This window comes from Bufo bufo, chromosome 1, assembly GCF_905171765.1.
Source record: "Bufo bufo chromosome 1, aBufBuf1.1, whole genome shotgun sequence".
Taxonomy (NCBI): domain Eukaryota; kingdom Metazoa; phylum Chordata; class Amphibia; order Anura; family Bufonidae; genus Bufo; species Bufo bufo.
In genome coordinates, this window is record NC_053389.1 from 500,700,928 (window position 1) to 500,711,712 (window position 10,785).

Consider the following 10,785-nt stretch of genomic DNA (forward strand, 5'->3'; position numbering starts at 1 on the left):
TTGTGTTGCTGCTTGGTTCGTAATTACAAGGGTTAACTGCCAATACCCTATATGTTACAAGAAACTAATAGTCAAAGAAACCGAACCCGCACTGACATAAAACAAATCCAAAGAATAAACTAAACACAACCGGTACTTGCCGTTGGTGATATGGTCTGAGTCCTGTTCCGATTGGTTTCAGTTTCAATTTTGCAAAGAGGAATAGAAGATAGCACAATCTTCAGCTTCTTCCTTCCCAAGTGCGCTGCTCCGGCCGGTAGCTTCCGCGCACGAGGAGAAGCCGCACTGCAGTTTAATGGAGAACAGGCCTTCAGTGTGACGTCACACGCTTGTACCTACGGATGCCTCCTGAGTTCACACTTCCAACACGTTTCGGAATACTCGGATAAGTGTGATTTTATAGGCGTCCATCTCCATAGTAACCAGCCCTTTGGAATAGGAAACTAATATCATTCTGACATAAGCATCCCATGATCGCTTTCCATCTCTCCTCTTATCTATATCAACATATGCTGTCCCTCACTATGTAACATGTTTATTATGAGGTAAAGTAGTATGAGTATCATTATAGTTAGAGATGAGCGAATTTTTCAAAAACTTGACTTTGCAGCGAATTACGTTAAAAAAAACGGCTATTTCCTGGCTGCAGAGAGCCTTTATAGTGGTGTAGAACACTGTACCTTGCAGTAACACACATAGGGAGTCTGCTTTGGTAGTAAAATAAAACTGAGTTCGTATGACATGCAGATGACAGGCGTCGCTCTTAGAATCACTGCACACTTCACTTATTTGGGCAGTCACGGGGCCAAAACTGACCAAATAACTCAAGTATGAATTCAGCCTTACAGGTTGATGTTGGCGCCAAGAAGAGCACTCCTTTTACACCGTCGTCAGCTGATTCCACATAGAACCTGTTCTATTAAACGCTTATACAAGTAGAGCCCCCCCCTTAGCCGACAGAGTGGAGAGGGTGTCAGCAGTAAGTTTGTGTTGACGTCACTAATTATTTTGCCCTTCCTCTGATCCGTCAGAACAATAACCCGCAAAAAACGGATCCTGTCTGTGGAGCATCCACCTTCACTTGGTCAACATTTGCTAATCCATCAGTATTGCTAATGCCAAAAAAAAAAACAGGACTGGATCTAAAACACACATGACACGTGAACAGAATATTTGCATGTCTTTTGTGTTTTGTACCTACTCCTGCTTTTGGCTACCAAATCATAAGCCAATTCTGATGGGACCATACAGGCTTACAGCTGCTACACAGACAGGATCCGTTGTACGTCTCATTTTTCCTTCCTTCTGACAGATCAGAAGAAGGGTCAAACAAATGATGATGTCAGCCAGGCCGAAAGGCAAAATAGAGGCCCAGTCATGAAGTGGGGAGGGTGGGAACAGCATGAGGAGACCACAGAGTGGCCCTATGACAGGGTCTGGAGGTTGCGGCAGCATCAGGAGGCCACATAGTGGCACAATGACAGAGTCTGGAGATGGTGGCAGCAGCAGTAGCAGCATCAGGAAAATGTCATATAGTACCGCTGCTGTGTGGCGTCCTACGCAGCAGTCAGTATCTGGTTGTTTATTACCTCCTTCCTGAAGCCCGTTCCGAATGAGGTAGTTCACCTCCCGTCTGCGCTGATTACACTAGTCGGAGAGCAGTGACTGGCGTCCCACGTGGTTGGGGTTTGGCGTCCCACGTGTTTGATGAATCAGTCTCCGGTGCTGTCTTATCCTCAGTGTGAGGGGGAGGTTCGTATGGTGCTTGTCCATCAGAGCAAATCTTCTACTTCTTAGTAGGACGCTCTTCTAGTTCATATCCATGGATATCAGGTTGTGGGACTTGGGGTGCATAGGTGTAAGGCTTCTTAACCATACGCGTTTCGGAGTGTCAACTCACTCCTTCCTCAGTGGTTAACACACAGCAGTGGTACTATATGACAATTTCCCCTAAGATACAAAGGGATATGTGTTATACCAATACAAGGCAATTTATTTAAGGAGATTGTGCCTCAATTGAACAGGCACCGCTGTTTCCAGCCGTCCGTCATCTTTAGCCAGGTTGAACCAACTTACCTGCAATCAGTCAAGGTGTACTATATATATATATACAGTACAGACCAAAAGTTTGGACACACCTTCTCATTCAAAGAGTTTTCTTTATTTTCATGACTATGAAAATTGTAGATTCACACTGAAGGCATCAAAACTATGAATTAACACATGTGGAATTATATACATAACAAACAAGTGTGAAACAACTGAAAATATGTCATATTCTAGGTTCTTCAAAGTAGCCACCTTTTGCTTTGATTACTGCTTTGCACACTCTTGGCATTCTCTTGATGAGCTTCAAGAGGTAGTCCCCTGAAATGGTTTTCACTTCACAGGTGTGCCCTGTCATGTTTAATAAGTGGGATTTCTTGCCTTATAAATGGGGTTGGGACCATCAGTTGCGTTGAGGAGAAGTCAGGTGGATACACAGCTGATAGTCCTACTGAATAGACTGTTAGCTGCTTTTTTCTTGCCATAATACAAATTCTAACAGTCTATTCAGTAGGACTATCAGCTGTGTATCCACCTGACTTCTCCTCAACGCAACTGATGGTCCCAACCCCATTTATAAGGCAAGAAATCCCACTTATTAAACATGACAGGGCACACCTGTGAAGTGAAAACCATTTCAGGGGACTACCTCTTGAAGCTCATCAAGAGAATGCCAAGAGTGTGCAAAGCAGTAATCAAAGCAAAAGGTGGCTACTTTGAAGAACCTAGAATATGACATATTTTCAGTTGTTTCACACTTGTTTGTTATGAATATAATTCCACATGTGTTAATTCATAGTTTTGATGCCTTCATAGTCATGAAAATAAAGAAAACTCTTTGAATGACAAGGTGTGTCCAAACTTTTGGTCTGTACTGTATATATACATATACAGTACAGACCAAAAGTTTGGACACACCTTCTCATTCAAAGAGTTTTCTTTATTTTCATGACTATGAAGGCATCAAAACTATGAATTAACACATGTGGAATTATATTCATAACAAACAAGTGTGAAACAACTGAAAATATGTCATATTCTAGGTTCTTCAAAGTAGCCACCTTTTGCTTTGATTACTGCTTTGCACACTCTTGGCATTTTCTTGATGAGCTACAAGAGGTAGTCCCCTGAAATGGTCTTACAACAGTCTTGAAGGAGTTCCCAGAGATGCTTAGCACTTGTTGGCCCTTTTGCCTTCACTCTGCGGTCCAGCTCACACCAAACCATCTCGATTGGGTTCAGGTCCGGTGACCGTGGAGGCCAGGTCATCTGGCGCAGCACCCCATCACTCTCCTTCATGGTCAAATAGCCCTTACTTTCAAAGTTTTTCCAATTTTTCGGCTGACTGACTGACCTTCATTTCTTAAAGTAATGATGGCCACTCGTTTTTCTTTACTTAGCTGCTTTTTTCTTGCCATAATACAAATTCTAAGTAAAGAAAAACGAGTGGCCATCATTACTTTAAGAAATGAAGGTCAGTCAGTCAGCCGAAAAATTGGAAAAACTTTGAAAGTAAGGGCTATTTGACCATGAAGGAGAGTGATGGGGTGCTGCGCCAGATGACCTGGCCTCCACGGTCACCGGACCTGAACCCAATCGAGATGGTTTGGTGTGAGCTGGACCGCAGAGTGAAGGCAAAAGGGCCAACAAGTGCTAAGCATCTCTGGGAACTCCTTCAAGACTGTTGTAAGACCATTTCAGGGGACTACCTCTTGTAGCTCATCAAGAAAATGCCAAGAGTGTGCAAAGCAGTAATCAAAGCAAAAGGTGGCTACTTTGAAGAACCTAGAATATGACATATTTTCAGTTGTTTCACACTTGTTTGTTATGAATATAATTCTGCATGTGTTAATTCATAGTTTTGATGCCTTCATAGTCATGAAAATAAAGAAAACTCTTTGAATGAGAAGGTGTGTCCAAACTTTTGGTCTGTACTGTATATGTATATATACAGTACAGACCAAAAGTTTGGACACACCTTGTCATTCAAAGAGTTTTCTTTATTTTCATGACTATGAAGGCATCAAAACTATGAATTAACACATGTGGAATTATATACATAACAAACAAGTGTGAAACAACTGAAAATATGTCACATTCTAGGTTCTTCAAAGTAGCCATCTTTTGCTTTGATTACTGCTTTGCACACTCTTGGCATTCTCTTGATGAGCTTCAAGAGGTAGTCCCCTGAAATGGTTTTCACTTCACAGGTGTGCCCTGTCAGGTTTAATAAGTGGGATTTCTTGCCTTATAAATGGGGTTGGGACCATCAGTTGCGTTGAGGAGAAGTCAGGTGGATACACAGCTGATAGTCCTACTGAATAGACTGTTAGCTGCTTTTTTCTTGCCATAATACAAATTCTAAGTAAAGAAAAATGAGTGGCCATCATTACTTTAAGAAATGAAGGTCAGTCAGTCAGCCGAAAAATTGGGAAAACGTTGAAAGTAAGGGCTATTTGACCATGAAGGAGAGTGATGGGGTGCTGCGCCAGATGACCTGGCCTCCACAGTCACCGGACCTGAACCCAATCGAGATGGTTTGGGGTGAGCTGGACCGCAGAGTGAAGGCAAAAGGGCCAACAAGTGCTAAGCATCTCTGGGAACTCCTTCAAGACTGTTGGAAGACCATTTCAGGGGACTACCTCTTGAAGCTCATCAAGAGAATGCCAAGAGTGTGCAAAGCAGTAATCAAAGCAAAAGGTGGCTACTTTGAAGAACCTAGAATATGACATATTTTCAGTTGTTTCACACTTGTTTGTTATGTATATAATTCCACATGTGTTAATTCATAGTTTTGATGCCTTCATAGTCATGAAAATAAAGAAAACTCTTTGAACGACAAGGTGTGTCCAAACTTTTGGTCTGTACTGTATATATCCTAAGAAGTATTGGCATACAGTTGACTGCAAGTGTGTATTAGCACTGACGTATATAAACTACTCCACACCTATCCGGATGATATTATGTCCTCCGGAAGATAGGTTGATATAAAGCAACCTTTTGCAAAGGGGAACCTACTGTGTGGATTTATACCTTACAATATAGGAATATTCTTATGCGCACTGCACTGTTTTTTGAACAATTGAAACCACGTCTATGATTCCACCTTATATGTTGCAGGGGCACTTATACTGTTTTACGTTGCAGGAACAATATAGGTGTACTGTACTTAGTCCATCCACCAATCTATACTCATAGATTAAGTTTTTAATTGATTTTGATACATTGTTTTTACTCCACGTTTATACTTGATTTCGATACATTGTTTTACCTAGTCATAAGAGATCTTTTAGGATATACCATTTAATAAATATATATTCATACACATTCGTTTGGTGTGGTTCCAGAAGTTGAGTGCCTGTCGCTCTTTATCCATTGTTCCGTTCATTTGTTTTTTGACTGGGTGTGTCAAATCCGACAAGAGCACCTATCCCTACTCGCATGTGGGTGAGCCTCTATAATCATTTACTTCAAAAGCAGATCAAGTATTTTCTATATGTGATCCGCAATCTCAAGATACTCTGGGCATGAAAAACAAAATGTTTGAATTAGAGAAACTCATGTCATAGGAGATGAGAGTGTGGTGGGACCATACCACATTGATTAAATATGTGGAAAAATCGATGATCCCACGGGGACTTAGAATTAAAAAGATCCCTACCACAGTGTTTTAGGACACATTTGTTTCACAGTGGAATGACATTTTATTGCATTGTTCCTTACAACTAATGTCTCTCATCATCAAATATGAACATGAAAAACTCATTTCAACTCAGACAGAAATACAAACGTGCAAAACCTCTTTAAAAATTTATGAGACAGCTCCAGGATATGCTGACATGGAGCAGAAAATTACAGCATCAGTTAAGCAACTGGAGGAGAATATTGTGGATGTTAAGCACATGAAATTTCAAAGGGACTTACATGATTATGCCAATAACAGGTTTATGAGTGCATGAGAAGAGACAATCTCCAATCTACTCCAAAGTCAATTCTGAAAGGTGACAGAAAATCCCAAAAGAGACATAAAACATATAAATCGCAACGAGTAAGTTTCTCGTGCGAATTGGATACCCTGGATCCGATTGAGGTTTCTCAGGACCCTGTACAGTATTTACCCAAAAGAGAATCAGAACAAGTGAACATGACACCGAAAGCTTCATACTACAAGAAAAACAAAAATAATTTTAGCACTGGAACTGTCACAAAACACTAGTCAAGCGAGCAGGACGCAAACATCGGAAGACCGCACATGATGTCCACGTGCTTACAGAAGAAGTAACTTCATTGGGACAAACACCATTGGATGTCCTGAATTTTTCCAAAGTGTCTCTGACTAAGGACCAAATAGATGTATTGTCATTGCGTCTCAATTTTGTACCATCTGTTGATTTTAATTTATTTAAAACAATTCTTGATATAAATGAGTTCATTAGAAATCTTACTGTCATTAGACATTTTTATAGTGTGGAAGAAGAAGCTGCATGTCAGAGTGGGACAGGTGAGTTGACTGATAATAATTATATTAATATGTTATTTAATGAACAATTGTCTCTCATTTGTCTCACAGACCTTCAGCTGGGGACTAATAAAACTTTGGGTACTATGAGAAATCAGAATTTTAAAACTCCAAATCCACAATTCTATCCCATTATGTCTCGTACAAAAGGTATTGATGTATTTCAAGAGGTAATAGAAAAAGAATTAGCAGCCATATATAAATCACATGATATGAAAACCGATTATCTTACATTCACCCAAAAAAAAAACACTAGGGGAATTGGAAAAGTTAAGTGAAGTAGTAATCAAGATGGCTGACAAAGTGGGATCAGTGGTTGTTTTAGATAGTAACATGTATTGTCAGCAGATGTTAGATATTCTTACCGATGTTTTCACCTACAGAAAGCTGGAAAAGGATTAAATTGTACAATACAAACAGGAATATGCCCGATTATTATGCAAGGGCAACCAATTTGGATTCCTTAATGACAAACAATTCGGCTTTCTGAACGTCGAAACACCGGTCACTCCCATAATGCATGCTTTACCCAAGGTCCATAAGGGTTTATATCCTCTGCCTTTACGCCCTATAGTTTCTGACGTAGGTTCCCTTACGCAGAGATTGGGCTACATTGAGGATACATCAGATGTGCTAAGATCTATGTAAGATCTATGTATAATGTGATGTGGAAGAAGGAGTACACTTGGATAACTATTCATGTTGTTTCACTGTACACCTCCTTTCCACATGAAGTGGCCTTATTAGCTTTAGTATTTCACCTAAACAAGTATAGCAATTATGAACCTGAATTTATTGATTATATTGTGGAGGTGACGTCGTTTTTGATGACGCACAATAATTTTTTGTTCGACTCCCAAAAATTTTCGCCCTCATTGGCAAACCTTACGATGTCGTACTGGGAGGAGCGTTACATTTTTAGTCATAATCCTTTTCAATAGTGCATATATTGGTATGGCAGGTACATCGACGATTTGCTCCTTATTTGGAGTGGCGATGTATCTGCCATACACGATTTACAGCATTATATTAATGACAATTCATATCATTTGCATTTCACTTTGTCCCAGGATTAACATAACATCAGTTTTCTTGATCTTAAACTAACAGGGTTTCCTGATCAATTGATTCTGACTGGAACCTATCGTAAAGAGGTCACGGGTAACACCATTCTATGTGCAAACAGTCATCACCTCATTCACACTATTAAAGCGATACCTGTGGGTGAATTCATACGGGCATGCAGAAACTGCAGCACGTTAGCTGCGTTTAAGAGAGAGAGTCAGATTATTCAAACACGACTCCATAATAAAGGTTATCCCCATTGGATGCTTTGTAGAGCCTTGCATATAGCGTCAAACAAATCCCAGAAGGATTTATTATTTAGGAAAAGTATACATGATAGAGGAATTATTCCGGGATTTGCTCGCGACATGCAAGGTTCTAGAGAAAAATCATGTGAACATACAGATGTGGAGCCACCCAGACAAGTTGTCCCAAAGGGAAGGGTTAGATTCAGGGTGGCAGACAGAGGATTGCCAACTCTGGTTTTAACATATAGTCGACAATTTGACCAAATATAGAAAACAATTAAAAAATATTTACCTTTTATTATATGAAGATGAGATTGTGCTCTCTATACTTAGAGATGGATGCAGGATTGCATCCAGGAGACCGGCCACTCTGGGAAATATCCTGTCACCTTCACTGTACACATGTCAAAGAGAAAAAATACACAACACATGGCTCAGATATCAAGGCTTCACAAGGTGTGGTGGTCACCCGTGTAAAGCCTGTGGCTATGTGTTGTGTACTAAAACTTTTCATAATGCGGACCACTCTGCTTTTTTTCCCATCAAAACTTACATCAACTGCAACACTATTATATCATTCAGTGTGTTGTATGTGATCTAATGTATGTGGGCAGCACATCGAGAAAGTTTAAAAATAGGATTTTGGAGCATCTCAATTATATTGCCAAATCCTCTCTCACTAATATTTCTAATGCAGCGAAACACTTCATTCAAATACATAATCGTGCAGTGGTAACTTTTCAGGCATTTGGAATAGAAAAGGTGAGGCTTCCCTCGAGAGGAGGGGATCATAAAAAGTGCATCCTCTTGAGATAAGCCTTTTGGATTTTTAGATTAAATACGAGATCCCTCAGGCTTGAACCTGAAAAAGGAGATTATGCACTTTTATTGAAAAAATGTATACTTGATATATTGCTTGCTAATTTTTATATACTGGAGAGTATTAAGCTATCATTATTTTGTTTGTGTATATATATTTTCACTCTATACAGAAGAAGGTAAAAAACAGGATGTGTATAGTGACTCTGTTCACACTAAACATCCTGAGCGATTTTATACTGTTAGGTGATTTTTTTCATAGGGTGTGGTGGTTTTAACACACATGAGAAACAAAAAAGAGGTTAACGAATGCTCCGATGTAACGGGGCGCCGAATGCGCACTCTGTCTCCCATCAGCCGCAGACCTGCTGCTTAGCTTCGGGAGTGAGGATCTGTGTTTGACCTCGTTCCCAGGGCGGCTTCTGCTAGCTGGGAGGCTCCCTGCTCCTAGGTCTGCCTTGAGCGCCGAGCTGATCACTCGGTGCTCGACTTGTCTGTCTGTCGGTCATGTGACTCTGGCCACGTCACATGACCCCCACTCCCCACTAGAAATACAGGCAACCTGCTGGCTACAAGTTCCCTGTGATTTTGGTCCCTTAGGCTGTGTATTATTATTGTTATTTAGCTTACCTTTTGGATTTGACCCTTGATCTGCTTCCTGACACCTCTTCTGCCTGCTCCCTGAACCTTGACGCTACCTCTCGGATTTTGACCTCTGCTTGCTTTTGGATTTTGTCTTTGCCTCTTCTCTTGTACTGGCGTGACCTCCCGGATTTTGACCTCTGCCCGCTCTCGGATCTGTCTCTGTCTCCTCCCTCGTACTGACGTGACCTCCTGGACTGACCCCGGCTAGTTGACCCGTCTCGCCCTTGTGTTTTTGGTGGTACCTTGCTTGTTCCACCTCTCTGTCCGATCGAGTGCTACCTCTCATTGGCTGTCCGCTTCCCTGCTGTCTCTATCTCTCTGCTTGCACTTACTCAGGTCAGGGACTGTCGCCCAGTTGCGCCCCGTCACCTAGGGCAGGTGGTGCAAGTAGGCAGGGACAGGGGACCGGGTGGCAGCTCAGGGGGTGCACCTCCGCTCTATCTTTATACCCGTGACGCTACCCCGTGACAGAATCACAGGCCTTAATTTAGCATGGACCCTCTACAGAGCCTCACCGAACATGTGCAGGGTCTTGCTCAAATAGTACAGAAACTTGGAGAGAGACTACAGGTTCAGGAGACCGTCCGAACTCCCCCCATTCTTGCCCCCGCCACCTTTCAGGTGGAACCACACATTAAATTACCCGATCGGTTTTCGGGTGACTGCCGAAGTTTTTTTTAGCTTTCAAGGAAAGCTGTAAACTTTATTTTCGACTACGTCCTCACTCTTCTGGTCCTGATCCACAGAGGGTTGGTATTATCATCTCCCTGCTTCAAGGGGACCCCTAGGAATGGGCCTTTTCTTTGCCTCCGGATTCCCCTTGTCTTAATTCTGTGGACCTCTTTTTCCAGGCGTTAGGGGTTCTTTATGATGAACCAGACCGAGCCTCTGTAGCAGAATCCAATCTAAAGGCCCTCAGGGGAATCGTCCCATGGAGGATTATTGTACGCAGTTCCGCAAGTGGTGTGTTCCCTCGGGTTGGAACGAACCAGCGCTCAAATGTCAATTTAGGGCAGGCTTGACTGAGAAGTTAAAAGACATGTTGGTTTGTCATCCCTGTCCTGACTCTTTAGAGGAGACCATGACGCTAGCCATCAGACTAGATGGACTGATCAGAGAGAGACAGCGATAGCATTTGTTTTCTCCTCATACCCTTCTTCAACCTGAGGTTTCCCCCATTGAACTGAAGATGGAGGCCCACTCGGACGAGCCCATGCAACTTGGGATGACGCGAAGAGAGCTACGCCGTCGCCGGGGCTCTTGTTTTTATTGTGGGGATCCCGACCACTGGATCAGTCAGTGTCCTAAAACTCCTCCTTCTGGAAAGTCATCCAAGGACAAGGTACTCCCGGAGGTGGTAAGAAGTAAATTATTGTTGCTGGTTTCTATTGCCTTTGGAGTCTTAAAGGGGTCAGGAAATGCCTTTGTGGATTCAGGGTCAGC